Source organism: Artemia franciscana, unplaced genomic scaffold (assembly GCF_032884065.1).
Source record: "Artemia franciscana unplaced genomic scaffold, ASM3288406v1 Scaffold_1109, whole genome shotgun sequence".
NCBI classification, from domain to species: Eukaryota; Metazoa; Arthropoda; class Branchiopoda; order Anostraca; family Artemiidae; genus Artemia; species Artemia franciscana.
The window spans coordinates 32,478-55,345 of NW_027062742.1; the positions used below are offsets into that span (position 1 = coordinate 32,478).

Consider the following 22,868-nt stretch of genomic DNA (forward strand, 5'->3'; position numbering starts at 1 on the left):
GTTAAAAAATGTCAGAAAATTCTTTTGAAAATACCAAACGAGTGACAATCTTAAGCTGACTCAGGTAAGGTTATCTATAAATATAAAAACAAGTTGTCTGTGTGTGTGTATGTCGAGTGACGTCATGTTTGTGTGTCGACTGACGTCATGTTTGTCGACTGACGTCATGTTTGTCAACTGATGAAATTACATACCGGGACACCGGGACACAAATGACGACCGGGACACAGGGAATATAAATGACGACCGGGAACCTCAAAGAGAAATTACAGACTGTGACACCGGGACACAAATCACGACCGGGACACAGGGAATATAAATGACGACAGGGACACAGGTACACAACTACAACGGGGACAACGGGGGCACAGGCGGGATATATAAATGACGACCGGGACACAGGGATTGTTCGAATAGAAATAACAGACTGGGACACCGGGACACAAATGACGACCAGGACACAAATGACGACCAGGACACTGGGACACAGGGAATATAAATGACGACCGGTACACTCAAAGAGAAATTACAAATTGGGACACCGGGACACAAATGACGACCGGGACACAGGGAATATAAATGACGACCGGGACACAGGGACTCATCATTAGAATAATGAGGTATAGATCTGAATACGGATTGTTTTTCCCATGGACAATTATATATATATATATATATATATATATATATATATATATATATATATATATATATATATATATATATATATATATATATATATATACAATCATAATCATTCGTAAATAATATACTTTTTCTGCCAAAAAGTATCCCAGTGGACATTTTTTGGCAGAAAAAATTCAAAGACATAGATGGTTGTCTAAGCTGTGTTTCAACTTTTTGCCCTTTCAAAAGACTGAAGGAAGTGATGGCTGGTTCCATTCGTCACTATGATAATTACTTGAATAATAGAACTGAAATGTGTATCTCTGCCAATATGAAAAATCATGTTTATATAAACAAGGCGTCAGTGAAGTGGAATAAAAAATCTTGAAAACATGACACCGATTATACAAAAAGTTATGTTTGGAATTAAAACTGCAGTTTACCGTGCTTCGGATATACTACATTACTTCATGAGTAAGGTAAAGAGAATTTTGACAATGAACTGTTAAATCATTTGCAAAAATTAATGAGCGTATCAAATTTTAATACTGACTTATTATGTTCTGTAAAATTAGAGAGTAAATCCATCAAGTCTATCCCTATAGATGTTATACCTAAGGACGGTTATTTGGATCTTGGGAATGGAGCAAAATCAAATACTAATTGGCAAAACTACAAGAAACTTTCGTGTGCTGACTCCTTACCTTTTCGAAAGACTCAAGAAAGTATTGGGTGGAACCAAACTACTTGTCAATATGATGATCACTTGAACAACAGAACAGAAATGTGTATCTCTTCCAGAATGAAAAATCCTGTGTATATAAAGAAGGTGGTCAGTGAAGTGGAATACAAGCAGCTTGAAAACTTGACACCGATTATACAAAAAGTGATGGTCGGAATTAACGCTGTAATTTACCGCACTTCACCTATAATGCATTACTACATGAGTAAGGTAAAGAGAATTTTTGACAATGTAATGCTATAGTATCTGCAAAAAGTAGCTGTTTTGGGTGAATTTAATAGCGTATACAAATCTATGTTTGCTGTTAGCATGCGGAATAGTAGCTTTTTCTTGAAGCCTCTCCAACCTGTTGATGCTTTGTATGCTGTAAAACCACATGTGAAAAGACACTTGAATTTCAACCAATTTCAGCAAAGAGACGCAAGTTCAGATCGGTATGAATTTATTCTTGGTTGTATTAAATACAAAAAAACAAGTTTTTTCAACTGAAAGTAAGGAGTGACATCAAAACTTAAAACGCACAGAAATTACTTCGTATATGAAAGAGGCTGCTTCCTCATCAACGCCCCGCTCTTTACGCTAAAGTTTTTTACTGTTTTAGAAAGAAGAATTGAGAGAAAGAGTCAAACTTTAGCGTAAAGAGCGGGGCGTTGATGAGGAAGCAGCCTCTTTCATATACGAAGTAATTTCTGTGCGTTTTAAGTTTTGATGTCACTCCTTACTTTCAGTTGAAAAAACTTGTTTTTTTGTATTTAATTTCTGAACGTTTTTGAATCAATGCATGTTTTGATTTTGGCTCTCCGCAGAGGAATAATCAAAACGAAATTTGAATATTTTTCTTGGGGGGGGGGTTAAATGGCTTTCTCATAATTTTGATCGAATGATTTTGAGAAAAAAAGAGCGGGGGCGAAGCCTAGTTGCCCTCCGATTTTTTGGTTAATTAAAAAGGCAACTAGAACTTTATATTTTTTACGAATCTTTTTATTGGTAAAAGATTTACGTAGCTTATAAATTAGCTTACGTAAATAACTTTCGTATTCTCATGTTTTTATTACATATATGAGGGGATTCGCCCCATCGTCAGTACCTCGCTCTTTACACTAAAGCTTAAATTTTATCCCAATTCATTAAGAATGACCCCTGAATCACAAAAGCCGTAGAATAAATAGTTGAAATTACTAAAAATACTTTAGCGTAAAGAGCTAGGTATCATAAGGAGGTGAGCCCCTTATATGGGTAATAATTTCTGTTTGTTTTAAGTTTTATTGCTGTTACTTACTTCAAGCTGAAAAAGCTTTTTCACATTTATTTTTTATTTTATTTTTTTAAATAATGCTAGTAAATCCTGCTCTCCCTTCATGGAAGTTTTCTTTTCCCATGACAAATTCTCGACGGAAAGTTCCCCCAGCATTTCCCCCTCTTCTCAACCCCTCCCCCCAACCAAAAAAATCCTCCTGAAAACGCCTGTATACTTCCCAATAACCATTACTATATGTAAGCACAGGTCAAAGTTTGTAACTTGTTGCCCCTCCCACGGGGACTGTGGGGGAGTAAGTCGTCCCCAAAGACATAGTTAAAAGGTTTTTCGACTACGCTGAATAAAATGGCTATCTCAGAATTTTGATCCGTTGACTTTGGGAAAATAATTAGCGTGGGAGGGGGCCTAGGTGCCCTCCAATTTTTTTGGTCACTTAAAAAGGGCACTAGAACTTTTCATTTCCGTTAGAATGAGCCCTCTTGCAACATTCTAGGACAACTGGGTCGATACGATCACCCCTTGGGAAAAAAAAACAAAAAAACAAATAAACACGCATCCGTGATCTGCCTTCTGGCAAAAAATGCAAAATTCCACATTTTTGTAGATAGGAGCTCGAAACTTCTACAGTAGGGTTCTCTGATACGCTGAATCTGATGGTGTGATTTTCGTTAAGATTCTATGACTTTTAGGGGGTGTTTCCCCCTATTTTCTAAAATAACGCAAATTTTCTCAGGCTCTTAACTTTTGATGGGTAAGACTAAACTTGACGAAACTTATATATTTAAAACCAGCATTAAAATGCGATTCTTTTGATATAGCTATTGGTATCAAAATTCCATTTTTTAGAGTTTTGGTTACTATTGAGCCGGGTCGCTCCTTACTACAGTTCGTTACCACGAACTGTTTGATAAAATTTAAATATATTTAGAATTTAGAATAAATTACAAAAAGAAAACTTGACAGAAATTTGCAAGTGGTAATTCATTCTAAATGTTATTCCTCTCCAAGAAAGACATTAGCTAGGCTAAAGGCTATAAGTGAATCCTTTAAAATGCTATTCCTTTCCAAGAATAACATTAACTAGGCTACAGACAGCTAGGCTATAAATATATACATGAAAAAATCTAAAATCTATTAGTCATTTAATTCCTTCACGAATGTTATTTCTTTCCAAGATTGCATGCAAATAAGTTTCATGTTTCTAGCTTTCTTAAGATTCCTTTCGTATTGCGTCATTTTTCAAATGGGAATTTTCGAAGGAATATTCCTACAGCCAAGCTCAAATTTCGACCAGCGAAGACGGGTTGGCCTCTTGGTAATTATTACAGTTACAACATTGATGCACATGCAAGGGGGTTAAGAGACATGAATTGTATTAAAAAGCAGAATTGTGGCAAAGAGTCAAACTTTAGCGTAAAGAGCGAGGGATTGCGGAGGGGACAACCCATTTCATATACGGAGTAATTTCTGTTCGTTTTAAGTTTTAATGTCGCTCCTTACTTTCAGTTAAAAAAACTAGTTTTTTTTTATGTAATTTCTGAACGTTTTTGAACTAATGCATGTTTGATTTTGGCTCTCCACACATAAATTATTAAAATGAAATTTGCATATTAATTCCTTTTTTGGCTAAATGGCTTTCTCTTAGTTTTGATCAGACGATTTTGAGAAATAAGGGATGGGAAAGGAGGCCTAGTTGCTATGCAATTTTTCGGTTACATAAAAAGGCAACTATAAATTTTTATTTTTAACGAATTTTTCTATTAGTAAAAAATATACGTAACTTAAGAATTATCTTACGTAACAAACTTTTATTTTCTTTAATTTTTATTATGTATATGAGAGGGTTTGTACCCTCGTCAATACCTCTTTCTTTACACTAAATCGCAAGTTTTGTCCCAATTCTTTAAGAATGACCCCTGAATCAGAAAGGCCGTAGAATGAATAGTTGAAATTACTAAAAATACTATAGCATAAAGAGCGAGGTATTAATCTCCTCCTAAATACCTCGCTCTTTATGCTAAAGTATTTTTAGAACCCCTCACATGCGTAATAATCTCTGTTCGTTTTAAGTTTCAATGCTACTCTTTACTTTCAATTGAAAAAAAAAATTTCCATGTTTATTTTTTCATTGTTTTTTTATAGTAATTTTAGAAAATCCTGCGCCCTTTTCATTGAATTTCTGTTCCCCCATGACACATTTCTCCATGGAAAGATCCTCCCAAATAGCCCCCTCCCCTCAACCCCACCCCCAAAACCAAAAAAATCCCCTGAAACCGACTGTACACTTCCCAATAGCCATTATTATATGTAAACACTGGTCGAAGTTTGTAAGTTGCAGCCCCACCCCCAGGGACTTTGGGGGAGTAAGTCATTCCCAAAGACATAGTTATTATGGTTTTTGACTATGCGGAACAAAATGGCTATCTCAAAATTTTGATCTGTTGACTTTGGAGAAAAAATGAGCGTGGGAGGGGGCCTAGGTGCCCTCCAATTTTTTTGGTCACTTAAAAAGGGCACTAGAACTTTTCATTTCCGTTAGAATGAGCCCTCTTGCGACATTCTAGGACCATTTGGTCGATACGATGACCCCTGGGGAAAAAAAAAAACAAAAAAAAAAACAAAAAAAAACAAACAAATAAACACGCACCCGTGATTTGTCTTCTGGCAAAAAATTCGAAATTCCACATTTTTGTAGATAGGAGCTTGAAACTTCTACAGTAGGGTTCTCTGATACGCTGAATCTGATGGTGTCATTTTCGTTAAGATCCTACGAATTTTAGGGGGCGTTTCCCCCTATTTTCCTAAATAGGGCAAATTTTCTCAGGCTCGTAACTTTTGATGGGTAAGACTAAACTTGATGAAACTTATATATTTAAAATCAGCATTAAAATGCGATTCTTTTGATGTAGCTATTGATATCAAAATTCAATTTTTTAGAGTTTTGGTTACTATTGAGCCGGATCGCTCCTTACTACAGTTCGTTACCACGAACTGTTTGAAAGATAGTTTATATGTGGAAACAATATCACATTTTGGCGACGAAGAACAGTATCACAATCCTTATAAAAATCTGTTCAGTAAACTGAAAAGCAAAATATACTTGGACTTAAGGCGAATTCAGGAAATGGCAGGGTTAGGAGTGAAAAAAAGTATGAGCCTTGCTAAAGCTGTGATTTCTCGAGCTGTATGTGATGGTGTGCCTTCAAACATTAGCTATGCTTCCATTGGAACCTGTAACCCGGTAATGAGATTAAGGACAAGTATGGATATGTTTAATGATGAATACTGCTTGAGCCAGATTAAACTAGGAAATGGACGAAATGGAGATGTCTTTCTTGCCAAAGGGAAGAACAACGGAAGAAAAGTCGCCGTAAAATTAGAAGATCTCTATCCGAGATGAATTATCCGGAATTATTATCCCAGCGGAAATTTATTGGCTGAAAAAATTCAAAGACATAAATGGTTGCTTAAAATATATTGACTTTTATGTTGACGAAAAAAATGCCATTATTGTTACCGAATTCCAAGAAAATTGGCTTAGTTTGGATGTTTTTATCAGCGTCATGATCGATTTTAAAGAACAACTGCAGAAACATGGAATAAGGGAAAACTGGTTGAGTGAATGTCTAGTCCTTAAAAAATTCCAACAAATAGTGTCTATAGTTGCAAAATTAGAAGAGTGTGGAATTGTTCATAAAGATCTAAGGGCAAATAATATGCTTATAGACGTCAATTTCAACGTAACACTAATTGATTATGATTTGGCTAGAAAAATGGAAGATGAAATTACGAATCCGTAACTTGTTTACGATCGTTGATATAGTGTACATTATGATATAATGTAGATAGTGGTCTCAAAAAAGGAGAAAAAGAAGAAAACACGAAAATAAAGTATTAAAGCAAGTTCACACTTCGTTTTCACAATGGAGTCTCAGATGAATTATCAACTATTGGGTGAACTGTTCTTAAGGCCGCACAGATTTGAATCCCTTTTATCATATTAAGGCCAGTTCACATCATGGCCAATAGCATAATTATTATGAAGAGAAGACCGTAAAGTAAGTACGTTTCAGCCTCATTTATAGAAGAAGAGACTGAAAATTTACAAAAAAAAAACACCTAAGATAATAACTCTTTTAGGTTGCATCGAAAACATAGAATCTCAAATATCGAAGATTGAGGTATGAATTCCAGATTAATAAGATTGAGGTATGGATTCCAAATTCCAGATAATTTTAAGTTATTTACTATTATTTTTCAGTTTTTTGTTTACTATTATTTTTTTAAATAAAGTATTGGTTTGTTTCTTATTATGTTTGAATGCTAATTGATACAAAATTATTGTACATTTACTACTATTAGTAGTAGTTATTTAGTTATTTACTTATAGTAGTTATTTACTTTACTATTATTTTTCAGTTTTTTGTTTACTATTATTTTTTTAAATAAAGTATTGGTTTGTTTCTTATTATGTTTGAATGCTAATTGATACTAAATTATTGTACATTTACTACTACTAGAATTAAAAAACCTAGACATAATTTTGACAAATCAGATTTTTCAAGATCAAAAATGAAATTTAAAATAAAAATCAAGCGGGAAGAGTTTTATGAAATTTCTCACGAGAGTATTTCGTAACTGCCCATTTTAAGGTTATGTACAATATAACTCCTTCTCAAAGGAGTCAGTCAGTGCATTTTTATCTAGACATAGTTTTCAAACAATTCTTAGTAGTGAACTGTAGTAAGGAGCGATCCGACTCAGCAGAAACCGAAACTCTAAAAAACAGAATTTTGATACCAATATATACATCAACAGAATCGAAATTTTAAATATATAAGTTTCATCAAGATTAGTCTTACCCATACGTAAAAGGCTGCAAAAACTGGCCTTATTTTTAAAAAAGGGGGACACTAACGCCACTTAAAAGTTCTAGTGCCCTTTAAAGTGACCCAAAATATTAGAGGGCAACTGGCCCCCCTCCTATCCACCTTTTCTCTAAAGGTTACCTGATTAAAATTCTGAGATAGCCATTTTGTTCTGCATTATTGAAAAGCCTCCTCAACGCATAATTATTTACGGTGAAGTTTGACTCTTTGTCACAACTCAACTTCATAAAACAATAAAAACTTAAGCTTAAAGAGTAAGGCGTTGAAGAGCGAACATCTCCTTTAACAAACAAATACAACGTAGAGACAATAGGGAAAATTTCAAGACAATGGAAATTATTTCTGTAGATATTTCGGCCCTATGTCCAAGGGCCGTCTTCAGTACAATACAAGAATAAGAGAGAAACTATATATATATATATATATATATATATATATATATATATATATATATATATATATATATATATATATATATATATATATATATAGAACTTACATCAAATTGTGAGGATTAAAACCGAGTAATTAAAAACACTTTTTAAAACTCTTTTTAAAAATAGCCCTAGCATCCTTACTTCAACGAAGTTCAACCAGGACTGGCGAAAAGAATGAAATGAGAATATAAGCTCATTCAAACTGAAGAGAATAAAATGATTAGATGCAATTTCTTAAAGCTAATCTTGCTTGTTTAGCAGCCTTTCTCAAAGGCCTTTTCGTAGTTGGTTCAGTACTATTATAAATCGGTTTAGTAAAATATTTTGTTAGATCATTTTTAATTAAATTTGAGCATAAAGAATTTAGTGAGTATTCCCCCAAGTCTCTGTTCAAAGAAATATTATTATTTATTTTGAGATTAATTTCGATTGATTCTCGAACCACCTGTTTTATTCCCAAATCATTACAAATGAGTGAAGAGTTTTCAAAAAGTATCATGTGGGACAAATTATTAAATATATGCTAACCTAAAGCAGAATCAAAGGAGTTGTTGGAACTATTTGAAATTAAGGCCTTGTGTATGTCATTTTTGTGCTGTTGTAACCGTTGGTCTAGATTCTGATGAGTCCTGCCGACATAGTATTTTCCGAAATCACATGGTATTTGATAGACCCCTCTTTGGCGAGTAACTGGGGTCTTATCTTTACCCGAGTTTAAGAAATTGACGATTTTAAAAATTATTAGTAAAAACTACGTACAGGTTATTTTTTGTGCAAATATTTTTTAATTTTGTATTGATCTTTGGGATATACGGAAGATAGACAATATCTGAGGGCTTATCAGTAGCCTCACATTGTAAAGTATCTTCTTCGATTCTACAAGAATGTCTTTTTATTCTACGGTTAATTATTTTATTGACAAAAGGAATGGGGTATCCATTACCAAAAAGAATATCTCTGATAAAGTTTATTTCTGAATTTATATACGAAAATAATATGAAAAAAACTTCGTTTTCTTAAAGAGTTAAAGAGGCTGCGTCCCAAAGTCGAACCTCAAAACGTACAGGAATTAGGAGAGGCAGTTGGGGGCTGCCGCCCCCCAAACCCCCCGCTTTTAAAGACTCTTTTGTACAGGTTTTTTGTTGTGGGGGGACTTCATTGTTACTAATTACTAGTTTCGGCGCAATGGTTCTCCTGTCTTCTTGTGTTTAACATTTTTCGAAGTTATTCCATTATTCATTCATTTCAATTTTTTGTTAATTAAAAGAGGTCCAACTGCCTCTCCTAATTCCTGTACGTTTTAAGGTTTGACTTTGGGACGCAGCCTCTTTAACTCTTTAAGAAAACGAAGTTTTTTCATATTATTTCTGTACGTTTTTCTACAATCCATGGTGGATGTAATTTAATAATTCCTGTACTCCTCGAACAGGAATTAGGACTGTCTTTCCTAATTCCTGTAGGTTTTAAGGTTCGACTTTGGGACGCAGCCTCTTTAACTATTTAAGAAAACGAAGTTTTTTTCATATTTTGTGAAAAAAAACCGCCCGATAAAGGACTTGAACCCTTGATCTTAGGATTAAAAGTCTCACGCTCTACCGACTGAGCTAACCGGGCATGTATAAATATAACTTTTAAATAACTTTTAAGAATTTCAAAAATTAACATGGGCTCTTATGGGGAAATGGGTTTTTCTAAGCTAGAAAATCGGGGGGTTAAGATTTTCCGACGAAACTTTCCAGGAAAATTACTCGGAGAAATCCGCGTCGAATGAGTCTTCGTGAACCCAGATCCGATGTCGGCTGTGACCTGTAGGCGTGGCAGAGAAAAAACAGGGTTTCTGTCATTTTTCTCAAATAAAAATTTTACGGATTAAGACATAATTTTTTGAAGCTTTCAGTCAGTCTCACCTTGTCGAGCTGATCATTTTGATGTACTTGATGTTGAAATTCGTAACTTTTAACAACAAAAAACTTGACATGGGCTCTTATGGGGAAATGGGGTTTTTCTAAGCTAGAAAATCGGGGGGTTAAGATTTTCCGACGAAACTTTCAAGCAAAATTACTCGGAGAATTCCGCGTCGAATGAGTCTTCGTACACCCAGATCCGATGTCGGCTGTGACCTGTAGGCGTGGCGAAAAAAGAACATGAACATTAAGTGGCTATGCGTGGTTTCTGGAAAACAAGGAAGGAGTTATCGGATCGAGGTTAAAGGGGGGGGTTTGAAACTTTCGGCCAGATTTTTCCCATGAAGGAAAAGTCGGAGGGGGATGAAATTTGGCAGGTTTCTTAGTTGGAGCTCGGGCTACGAAATGCATCCCTCCCCATCCCTCTGCGACCACTGGAACCGAAGATTGCTTAACATTGTCGTGGTTCACCTCTTTAAAGAGGCACGAGCGTGCCTCCTTGATTGGAGCAAATATTCAGGGCACGATCAATGAGGGAAGTTACAACTGCTCTTTTAATTTGTGGGGGGTGATTTGAATTAAAGTGAAGATATCTATTGTTTTGTGTTGGCTTTCGATATATAGTAAAATCTAGTTCATCAGAATTACGAATAATTAATACATCTAAAAACGGAAGTTTATTTTCAATTTCAACTTCTAGGGTGAACTACAAATTTCGGTCATAAGTGTTAAGATGATCTAAGAAGCCCCGAAGCTCAGCTTCCCCATAATTCCAAAGTGCCGAAACAGTTTCCTGTGGCAGATATAGTTTCCTCTCTAGAGTCCGCTTTGCATAAACACTATCCTTTTGTCTCTAACCCGGATGAAGTTAGATCTGGTCTTATAAATATCCTCTATAACAGCCAAAAAAAAGTTTAAGCCTCCTACCAATTCCACACCGGAAGATTTGCATGACATAAAAATACTATCTAATCTTGGAAAAGACCCTTCTATTATAATAACTAAAGCAGACAAAAGCAATTCACTTGTTGTCATGAATACGACAGACTATGACAACAAAATGCTTTCGCATTTAAATGGCACAATTACATATCAAATAATAACTCATGATCCTACTGATCAGCTCACTAATAATATTATAAATGAATTAAAGCAACTAAAACAAAATGGTAAAATCACCCCACAACTATACAATAAATTTTTTCCCCGTGGTAGTTTCTGTCCTAAACTCTACGGTTTACCAAAAATACATAAACAAGGTATTCCCTTAAGACCTATCGTAGCTTGTACTAAAGCCCCCGTTGCCAATATTGGAAAATGGCTTTGTACAGCTTTCAAACCTTTATTGTATTCTCAAAATTCCTATATTCGTAACTCGACAGATTTGGTTAAAAAACTTAGCAACACAAGTATTTCAGAAAACACAATAGTTAGTAGTTTCGACATTGTTTCAATGTATACAAATATAGATGTAACTATTTCAGAGGAATTATTAAAAAACAAAATAAAAGAAAATTATCACTTGATCGAGACTTCAGCGACAGAAATTGATTGTGAAGTTTTAATGACTCTTGTTAAAAATTTTAATAAGTTTTCTATGTATTTTCAATTTCGCGATTCTTTTAATCAGCAAAAAAATGGGTTACCCATGGGAGCACCTTTATCCGGGCTACTAGCTAATATTTACGTCGAGAATCTTGAGAATTGGGCATTGAATTCTTATTTTTTAAAACACGTCTATTGGGGTCGTTACATGGATGACGTAATTTCACTTTGGAATTATGGGGAAGCTGAGATTCGGGACTTCTTAGATCATCTTAACGATCATCGAAATTTGCAGTTCACCCTAGAAGTTAAAATTGAAAATAAACTTCCGTTTTTAGATGTATTAATTATTCGTAATTCTGATGAACTGGATTTTACTATACATCGAAAGCCAACACAAAACAATAGATATCTTCACTTTAATTGAAATTACCCCCCGCAAGTAAAAAGAGCAGTTGTAACTTCTCTCATTGATCGTGCCCTGAATATTTGCTACAATTCATATATAAATGCAGAAATAAACTTTATCAGAGATATTCTTTTTGGTAATGGATACCCCATTCCTTTTGTCAATAAAATAATTAACCGTAGAATAAAAAGACATTCTTGTAAAATCGAAGAAAATACTTTACAATGTGAGGCTACTGATAAGCCCTCAAATATTGTCTATCTTCCGTATATCCCAAAGATCACAACAAAATTAAAAAATATTTGCACAAAAAAATAATCTGTACGTAGTTTTTACTAATAATTTTAAAATCATCAATTTCTTAAACTCGGGTAAAGATAAGACCCCAGTTACTCGCCAAAGAGGGGTCTATCAAATACCATGTGATTGCGGAACATACTATGTCGGCAGGGCCCATCAGAATCTAGACAAACGGTTACAACAGCATAAAAATGACATAGACAAGGCCTTAATTTCAAATAGTTCCAACAACTCCTTTGATTCTGCTTTAGGTTGGCATATATTTGATAATCCGTCCCACATGATACTTTTTGAAAACTCTTCACTAATTAGTAATTATTTGGGAATAAAACAGGTGGTTCGAGAATCAATCGAAATTAATCTCAAAATAAATAATAATATTTCTTTGAACAGGGACTTGGGGGAATACTCACTAAATTCTTTATACTCAAATTTAATAAAAAATGATCTAACAAAATATTTTACTAAACCGATTTATAATAGTACTGAACCAACTACGAAAAGTCCTTTGAGAAAGGCTGCTAAACAAGCAAGATTAGCTTTAAGGAATTGCATCTAATCATTTTATTCTCTTCAGTTTGAATGAGCTTATATTCTCATTTCATTCTTTTCGCCAGTCCTGGTTGAACTTCGTTGAAGTAAGGGTGCTAGGGCTATTTTTAAATAAAGTTTTAAAAAGTGTTTTTAATTACTCGGTTTTAATCCTCACAATTTGATGTAAGTTCTTTTATATATATATATATATATATATATATATATATATATATATATATATATATATATATATATATATATATATATATATATATATATCATAACATACATATATAATGACATACATATAGTTTCTCTCCTATTCTTGTATTGTACTGAAGACGGCCCTTGGACTTAGGGCCGAAATATTCACAGAAATAATTTCCACTGTCTTGAAATTTTCCCTATTGTCTCTGCGTTGTATTTGTTTGTTATGGAAAGGCAGTGTGGTCTTCGTCGCTATTTTTGAACATCTCCTTTCACATACAGAATAATTTCTGTATGTGAAACAAACGGAATTAAAAGTTCTACTGCCCTTTAAGGTGATCCAAAAGATTAGAGGGCAACTGGCCCCCCTCCTACCCACTTTCTCCCAGAAGGTTACCTGATCAAAATTCTGAGATAGCCATTTTTTTCAGCATAGTTGAAAAGCCTCCTCAACGTAGCTGTCCCCTCCTCAACCCATAATTATTTACCCTAAAAATTGACTCTTTGTCACAACTCTACTTCTTAAAACAGTAAAAACTTAAGATTAAAGAGTAAGGCGTTGAAGAGCGAACAGCCCCTTTCACACATTGAATAGTTTCTGTATGTGAAACAAACGCAATTAAAAGTTCTACTGCCCTTTAAAGTGATCCAAAAGATTAGAGGGAAACTGGCCCCCCTCCTACCCTCCTTTTCTCTAAAGGTTACCTGATAAAAAATTCTAAGATAGCCATTTTGTTCAGCATAATTGAAAAGCCTCCTCAACGCATAACTATTTACGTTGAAGTTTGACTCTTTGTCAAAATTCTGCTTCTTAAAACAGTAAAGACTTTAGCGTAAAGAGTGAGGCGTTGAAGAGGGAACCGCCCCTTTCACATACAAAATAACTTCTGTTCGTTTTAAGTCTTAATGTCGCTCCTACTTTTAGTTTTAAAGTACTAGTTTTTTTTTTACTTAATTTCTGAACATTTTTCAACTATTACAGGCTCAAATTTGGCTGACCGTACATAAAAAGTAAAAAAAAATTAACATATCAATGTTGGCAGGTTTATTCCGTATATGAAGGGTGCTCCCCATCTCAATACCTTACTCTTTACGTTAAAGCTCTTAGCACTTTAAAAAAAAAGCTTCCTATTCTAATTAAAAGGTCCCCGTGTTTCAGTAGACGCTCTTAAAAAAGTTGGACACAAAGACAAACTTTAGGGTAAATAGCAAGGTGTTGAGGAGGGGCAAGCCTTCATATAACTAATGATTTCTGTTCGCTTTTCAAATAATGTCGGTAAATCTGGCTCACCCTCTATGAAATTTACCCATCCCCCTCACGGAAGACGCCTCCTTGGAAATTTCGTCCAACGTAAAGTGCAACCCCCCACCCATCAAATTCCCTTCAGACAATTCCGTCCTCGCTGAGAATCCTCCCTCCCTGTAAAATTGCTTGAGGAGGATTCAGCCTGAAAAATTCTCCTTAGCATTCTTTAATTTGAATAAGAGTTTAATCTCCAATCGGTTTCTCGATCAGTCTGGAAATGCATCCTTCCGTAGAAATTATTTCCCGGGAACCAAAACACGCGCAAAAAAGGCCCTGGATGGTTCCCCTGGAACAGAACGTAAGACCATCAAAAAGAATTTCTTATAGTAATTCTGTCAAATCCCCTAGTGTAACATTTCCCCTAGAATATTCACCTCCAGAAATTTTCCTCCCCAAGGAAGATTCTCCCTACAGAAATCCACTCTGAGCCAAACCTCCCTCCCCCCCCCCCGAAAAAAAATATGTCAGTATACTTCCCAATAACAAATACTATACGTAAACAACGGGCGAATTTCATAGCTTACAGGTCTCTCCCCATGTGCTGTGGGGCGTCATTTTAAGCCAAAGGACATAATTATTTGATCTTTCAACTATACTGAACAAAATGGTTATCTCAAAAGAGCAAAGACAATACTTAGCTTTCGAATATTAAAACTTGTTTTGTAGCCAATTTGACCAAGTCCATTCTAAAATACAACTGAGGATTTTCCAAACTGAAATTTGAAAAAAACGCGTCAATAATTTGCTTACATGCATTTTTGTTACGTTTTTATGAGTCGGACAAACATTTCAAAGGGAAGGGGTTACAACCACTATCCCTCTAGATATGACCATACTCCTGGTCATATCTAAAATTAGCCATGATTTTATGCCCACAACTATTACATTTTAACTCAAAAGTTTGAGAGGCATTTGAATTAAAATCGAATAGTTGTGGGCATCAAGCCATGTTTAATTGTAGAAAAAGCCAAGGCAGATAGCACAATTGAGTGAGAGGCAAATCTGTCAGTAACCCCTTTATTAGGATCGTATAGATATGATGTTAGTTCATTTGTTAATAGATAAGTCTATTTATTATCCTTCCATGCGTCATTCCTGGGACAGAAGAACTAAGGTAGATAGTCATAGAACCTATAGTTTTCCGAGTGTTTGGTTAAATGCCACGGGTAAAAAGAGCGGGAGTAAGTATGCCTCTCTTATTGGACCAATACTTGTTTGTTATCTTTTAGCACGGCACCACGCCTGCCTAGAGTCTCAGGCAGGTTAACTAAAGAATTTAAAATTGACATAGGACCATTAGATTGCCTGGAATGAATTGTCTACAACTAATCCATAAAATGACACGAATGTTTGCAATATTTCAATTACAGAATATATAAAAAAAATCTTAATAAGTCAACTATGATTGCTTATAAAATTTAGAAACTTTGATGTTTTTTTAGCCAAGACACAAACGTTCTCATGATCGTTTGTGACATGTGGCAATTTACTGTGACAAGGAGCATCTTTACGTATAGCCAATGTAATTTTTTTTTATGATCCTAGAATTATTTTTGGTTCGTGCAGCCGAGTCTTCACGTTCTAACGTATTTCATGGTTTTTACGACAAACTATCCTTTTTTGCATCCAAAATGCATCCTATCCTTTTTTTTTTAATCCTATCCTTTTTTGCATCCAAAATGTATACGTCTTAAAAGTTTATCGGGCCCCTTATAATATTTTATATTCACCATTGAAAACTTTATCGGTTAGGGTTCATACAAATTATTACAAGCTAATTAAAAAAACGGAAATTTTTACAGAAACTGGCTTAATTTCCAAAAAGCTATCTTCTTGTACCTATGACAAATAAAAGTTAGGACCTGAAAATTATTTCTTTGTAGAATATGATTTGTTGGCAAAAAAGATTTTAGGTGCTTAATTAAAGAAGCCCATTTCAAAAAGGGTCATTTAAAAATATTTCATATTTAAGCCAGCATGAAAAATTCAGTAGCTTTTATTGTACTAAAAAGCACGAAAAATTCCAGTGCATTTTCTTATTTATACACTTGGTCAATTTGGCCTTAGAAAGATTCATATTTTGAATGTTTATTCAAGGTTCTGGTAAACTAAAAAAGATTAAAAACTTCATTTGCTCATTACTGATGGCATCCAGTTTGATGTCTAAACATACAGTTTAAAAACAAAACGTCAACGGTAAAACCTAATAATTTCAGAAAATGCATTTGGTTTGGTCGACTTCATACAGGCGTTTCATGCGCAGCTTGAGCGTGGAAATACGAGGCTTGTATCAATGTCCAACATGCCCTATAAGCGGAAAGTCCCCATCCATCCACCCCCACGTATTGATTTATTCCCTTGGTATTATCTTGCAATAAGAAGGTTGAAACTATCCACTGTAGAGGACCAATATTGAAGAGTAACAACTGTCCGTAGTCAAAATATTCATAAGAGCAATATCACTTTTGGTAGCAAAGTCTTCATAATTGACAAAATAAAGCCAGAATCAGACACAATGGAAAAAATGAGACTAAAAAAAGTGACTATCGTTTCATAACAGTAAAAGGTCAAAATAATTCAAGGTTCAAAAGGTCAAAAGGTCAAAATGCAATAATTCAGTCTGAAATCATGAGGGAGTATTATCTGCAAATAGGAAAAAAATTAAATCTAGCACTATTTTGAAATCAAAACGTTAAATTTTTAACGTTTGACTCAGAAATCAACTCAATGAAGTACGTAAAGCTTACCAAATTAGGTAGAGTTACAGTAAAGTCTATGAAAATAAAAGTGGGAGACCTTATCGTTGTTGAAAAGGATCAAAGGCTGCCAGCTGATATGGTACTGATCAGGTAATATGTTTTCCTGCGTTCTAGTTCTATACAAGTGCGTGTTCCATGATGTTTGTATTCTTAGCTGATCGCTAGTCCTTTGTGGGAAGGAGGGGTCAAGGGTATTCCTAAAAAATATTCGAATTTGAAAATAATTTTTTTACGATTTTTGTTTAATATGCGTGTATAAAATTTATATAATTCTTTTTATTGCTTCGTCTGATTATTTGATGCTGTACTTATGTGGAACAATGTAGAATAGATTGCTGGGGAAAATGTTGATAGATTCTTTGTTGGAAGATCTCAAACAGAACAATGCGGACACGGTAATCTGGTCCAAAGATTGGTCTGAAGTACCCTCCTCGGGAAAATTGGGAAAATGCCAACATTTTTCCTCTTCTCTCAACAACTGATAATATTTTATAATAAACATACCGATAACACTATAACCAATCAGATTCTTCATAATTATGGCTACTGAATCTTTAGAACAATGCATGGATAATTTCCAAGTATCTCAGTTTTTAGATTGATTCATGCATCCCTTAGGAGCTGTGCTTACTTCATTATTAATGTGGGGTTTATACACTCTGATCTCCCCTATAACTCTTCTGGTAATGGTCCATGGCTCCTGTGGCATTTCTATATATATCGATATCTTAGTGAACACCATTCTGAGATTATAGGAGATTGTTGCAGATTAATCTGCCAGCAATTTAGCCTTTTTGAATTAAAATGGAATAGTTGTGGGCATCAAGTCATGGTTAATTGTAGAAAAAGTCCAGACACATAGTCCAATTGAGTGAGAAACAAACAATAATTAAATCTAGCACTATTTTGAAATCTAAACGTTTGCTTTTTTTTTCTTCTTGATCAACAAAGTGTTTACCCCCTAACGTTGGGCTGAATATAAACTTTTATATCAGATTGAGCTGTATTTTGCCAATTGCCAGCAATTAATCATTCAAAAATAATTGGCAATAAACAGCAAAGTTATAAGTAGCAACTGCTAAATTTGAAATTTACCCGACGGATTATGAGGTTTGAAGTCTAAATTGATCGTTTAAGCTCTAAAATTAAAAGGGAGTATTATCCGTAAATAGTAAAAAAAAAACACACAAAATATTGTATGTTTGTTGTACTTTAAAAAAATTTCCTATTCTTAAAGTGATTTCTTTTTGGTTCTGTTTCTTCTTTGGACAAAATCAAGTGTGATAGAAAACTCATTCTTCTTCCTAAAAGAAGACTAAAATAATTATATAATTCTATATTATTCAAGTAATTTAAATATTATTCTTTGATTAAGAGGTTCGAATTTAAGGACGGCTCTTGAAGGAAGAGGTTCTTAGGGTTAAGTTTATCTGCAAGTACAAAATGTAAGGTCTATTTAATTCAAAGAGGAATCTCAGAAGAATTGTTCCTATGGCCAAGTTCACTTTTTATCCTTCAAGTAATGTGATACTTCCTCCAAGCTCAGAATTTAGGGAGAATTTTTTGATAACGGAGGATTTTCTTTTCATGGGTTTCGGTCGCCAAAAACGTCATTCTTATTCATTCATATTTCTAATTTTCTTGCAAGCCTTGCGAATTCATATTAGGACGCGAGGGGGGGCTGTTTTTCTGAAAGACACAAAAAAAAACTACAAAAGAAATGCACAATAAACATTCAAACCCATCCAATTCGTTCCCTCAAATAAAGGTAAGTCATGACAGAGGTAAGTCATCCATCTTTGATTGCAGCAGTTGAGCCACATTTGCCAAGAGAATTTTGTTCTGCTAACCTCTCAGATACTTGAACCATCCTAGCTCGTCCGTTACAAACTTTGTTTTAGTTTGCGTGGTCAAACTACTTAGAATGGACTGGGCAGTCTTGCCAAACCTCTTAGAGCTTGGCTAAGAGATCCGAACAAACGACGGAATGCTAAAAGCCACCTCGTACTTTCCCAGAAATCTTCGAAAAACCATACAGCCTCTCCCGTTTTGTGCCCGAGATAGCGGTATTCAGTTTTCGAAATCTTGCATCATTAGAAAGTGGGAATTTCGTTTTTTTTATCAGAGGGAGCAGATTCTTTTTTTAAGTTCAGAAAAGGGCAGTCTCTTAAAAAGTTCTAGCTTGCCTATTAGGATAACGTTAACAGTTAGCTCAAAGGAATTGTCATTGAATAATTCGGTCGTTTGGGGAGTTTCCAATGGTGCCAACCGCTTTAATTGTGCCCTGGGAGAATCCACGAACGGACCCTTGATCTTTGAGACGATCAACCCAGGCTTAAGCTTGTAAAATGATTTTTAGGCGTCGCATCGCCTTAATCAATTTGGCATCTGCGGAGCACATTAATTTCCCTTCGTCTGGTTTAATTGGCTTGGCGTAAGGGCGACTCAACTAGCACAATTTGACTTTGGTGACAACCTCAAGGTGGATATGGCTTAACACTATTTTGCTCAAGTTTCTACAAATATTAGTCCGTTTGCCATGGCGCTACTATGTAATTTTCGATTTTTTTTTAGGCGACTTCATTGAAATTTGAATAAAAGATGCTAGAAACACTAAATTACTCTCTTAACTATGGACGAAAATAAAATTTAACAATGCTTTGAACCGTGCGCACACAAAGTATTTTTGAGTAAGGAGAAATTCCTTCAAAAGCACCAGAAAATGCAATGCAGTTGCAATAGAACTAAAAAATAAAATAAGCTTTAAATCAGAGCCTAGTAGGATCAAGTAAATCAGAGCCTAGTAGGATCAAGTTTAATTCCACCACCAAATACTGTTTCGAGTAAATGATCAAATGCAAAAAAAAAAATATTATTTATGATGCCTTTATCTAAGAGTTTAGTTTACCTAAGGAAAAAAAATCTGAAATTAACAAAAACACGAATTTTCAGGGTTTAGCTGCGTCAGACTTGAAATAAAAAATCAAAATGACCCAGCTTTTTAGGGGGACAACAAAGGCTTTTCGAGATTTTTGATCAGTGTTACAAAATAAAACTTTAAAAAATGCATCGGAATTTTTTTATCCACATTTTCGATACGTTTCTACGAGTCGGAAAAAATTTGGGTGGCAAGGGCTCAAACTCTGATTCCACCCCCACCCCCCAGAACACGACCTTGATGGGCTAAGCAGCGGTAAATTAACAATATCTGGGTGTTCGTTCCAAATATTCAGATTTTTGGGTATTTTCCTGAAATAATGTTGAGTGGACGGAAATCTGTTTTCAGAGAGTTTTAAGTGGATTATCCCTAACATCTGTATTCGGCAACGCATATATTTATGAACTGTATTTGCTTATCTATTATTTTATCTATGAGTGAACATATCAGCCAAATTATTAATTTTCCATAGTTTAATGCACAATTCCGATTAGTTTAAAAGACAATCGAGTTAGGTATTATTTACCTACTTAAAACATATTTGCTAAAAAGATACAGTCAATATTTCAAAAGAAGAAAAAAGAAGAAAAAATACTCCCTAAAAACTAAAAAATCTTAAAATAGGGAACAGGTTAAGACTAGTTGTAGAGCGAAAGCTGCGATGGCAGAGTGTTAATTTTTGGCTAAACAGTCCAGTAAGAAATTGACCAATTAGAATTAGGCATGGCACGACACACATTGAACGTGAAATGTTGCCAATGGAATGTATTTGACACATTTTATTATTGTCGATAAATTATTATCGGTTTCTAACTTAACTTTTCTACATCATATATAAAACATATACTGACAATAATTAATAGTTAATCATTTTTTGCCTAGGATAAAAACGCACACATTTTCGCCCTGAATTGCAATAGTCTCCCCTCAAATCACTCAAAGAGAAGTAAATTTGGTTAATCAATCAAAATTCCATTCGTCAAATTATTAATTCTATTAATTTTTACAAATTGATTTCATTTACTCACTTGTTATTGAAATAACTTATTAAAAATTGTTTCTTACTTTCCCAAACTTGTAGCTTTCTAAAAAAAAACTACTTTCCAAAAACAAATTCCAGATTGTGATGCTAAGCTTAAACAGGATAAGGAGCTTTAATCTCCTTTATCAGCAAGAAAAAACAATTCAGAAAAGCAAATTGGTAGTGTGTTTTATTTTATTTGTGTATTTTTATCTAATAAGTTATATATATATATATATATATATATATATATATATATATATATATATATATATATATATATATATATATATATATATATATATATATATATATATATATATATATATATATATATATATATATATATATATATATATATATATATATATATCATGAAAAGAGAAATCACCAATGCAACAGCACAAACACAAAAAAAAAAAAAGAGAGACAGAAGGAGAAAAGGAATACATATATATATATATATATATATATATATATATATATATATATATATATATATATATATATATATATATATATATATATATATATATATATATATATATATATATATATATATATATATATATATATATATATATCAGTAAAAAAGCATAATGTATGGTCACATCACGATTGTCTCGTGTGATTTGTCTATTATCTTAGTCTTTTCGATATGCTACAAGGTCATGTGAAAATTCTTTTTTATTATTTTGGTTCAATTTGAGGTTATAACGACGACGATACTTTGACTATGCATCATCCAAAAGAAGTGTAGCTTCTTTAAATTGTATTGAAAAAACAAAAGAGGTTATCTCACACTAAAGCATTTGAATCATACAATCGCATTACACATAAAAATGTGTACCATTCAATCATGGAGGCCTAGTATTGAAAAAATTATCCGTATCCATGAAAAGTTCATAAAAACAGCAATTAGTTTGACTTTTCGATTATTTTATGTGAAGTTTTCCTGGAACTGGCCCAATTTTTGATGTGTTTGGCCTGACCGAATACATATTTGAACAGTACTCTTATGCGCAGACGGTGAAGAGAGTGTAAAATAGCATTCTTCATAGGTGGAAACTGCAAATTCATAGAAAATTTTCAGCATTTTGTAGAATTTCTAGAGTTGTCTAGAATTTTCTAAGGTATAAGACTCTAGAGCCAGGTCCTAAGTTAAAACCTATTGAGGCAAAGCACCAAATTTTACAGGCGAATGGGATTTGCCTGTATATTAAGGTCCACAAAGATCTTGTCTAGACATGGTTAAATTAACAAGCATCTGATCACCGTCTTAGACTCTCAGTGACAAATAACAACATATTACAATCAGGGTTGCCACCTCCATTTGCTAAAATATGCAATACAAGATGAAAAAGTAATGGCTTCAGAACCTTTTCGAGCATGTGATACTGAAACAAAAAAGAACCAAGTTAAAGTGAAAAAATTGTTAACTTGGTATGATATGTGTCTTTACACAGTTTACTAACTTTAATAGAAATTAGTAAGAAAAGGCTATTTTCTTAAGATATACTCGTGTAACTTTATATTTTGAAAGAAAATATAGACCCAGTCCATTTAGCGTACTGCCTATGACAACCCTTACTACTACAGCTACAACTAACAACCCACTTCATCATCAAGTCACCAGAGGTCAGCTACACACGCTTTTCCTCCCTCCAAATCTAGTCAAAGCCTCCCTTTTTACACCCTCCCAGGAAGTTACCATTTTCCTTAAATCTGTTTTTACAACATCCTCCCAACCCATTCGAAGATGAACTGCTTTTCGTTCATCCCAAGACAGTTGGACAAAAAGGACAATCTTTGGCAATTTTTCATTCTTCATCCACACAACGTGCCCAATCCATCTCAACCTTTTTCTCATCATAGCCCTTGAAAGCGGGATTAAACCACATTTTCCGTAAAAGTTATTGTTTGAGGTACGGTCAGTCAGTAGGGCACCCAAAGCAATCCATAGGCAACTTCTCTGGAAAACATCTAGAAAAT

The 22,868-nt window shown here is 34.1% G+C and overlaps 1 protein-coding gene across 1 annotated transcript in view; it reads left to right on the top strand.

The window, feature by feature from the left end:
• The first annotated feature begins 1,395 nt into the window (after nt 1-1,395).
• LOC136042327 (exostosin-3-like) overlaps nt 1,396-22,868 on the top strand; it is a 121,582-nt gene continuing 100,109 nt past the window's right edge. The window contains exon 1 of the mRNA XM_065727287.1: nt 1,396-1,579. The gene's annotated coding sequence lies outside the window, so the exon portion shown is untranslated. The remainder of the gene's footprint in view (nt 1,580-22,868) is intronic.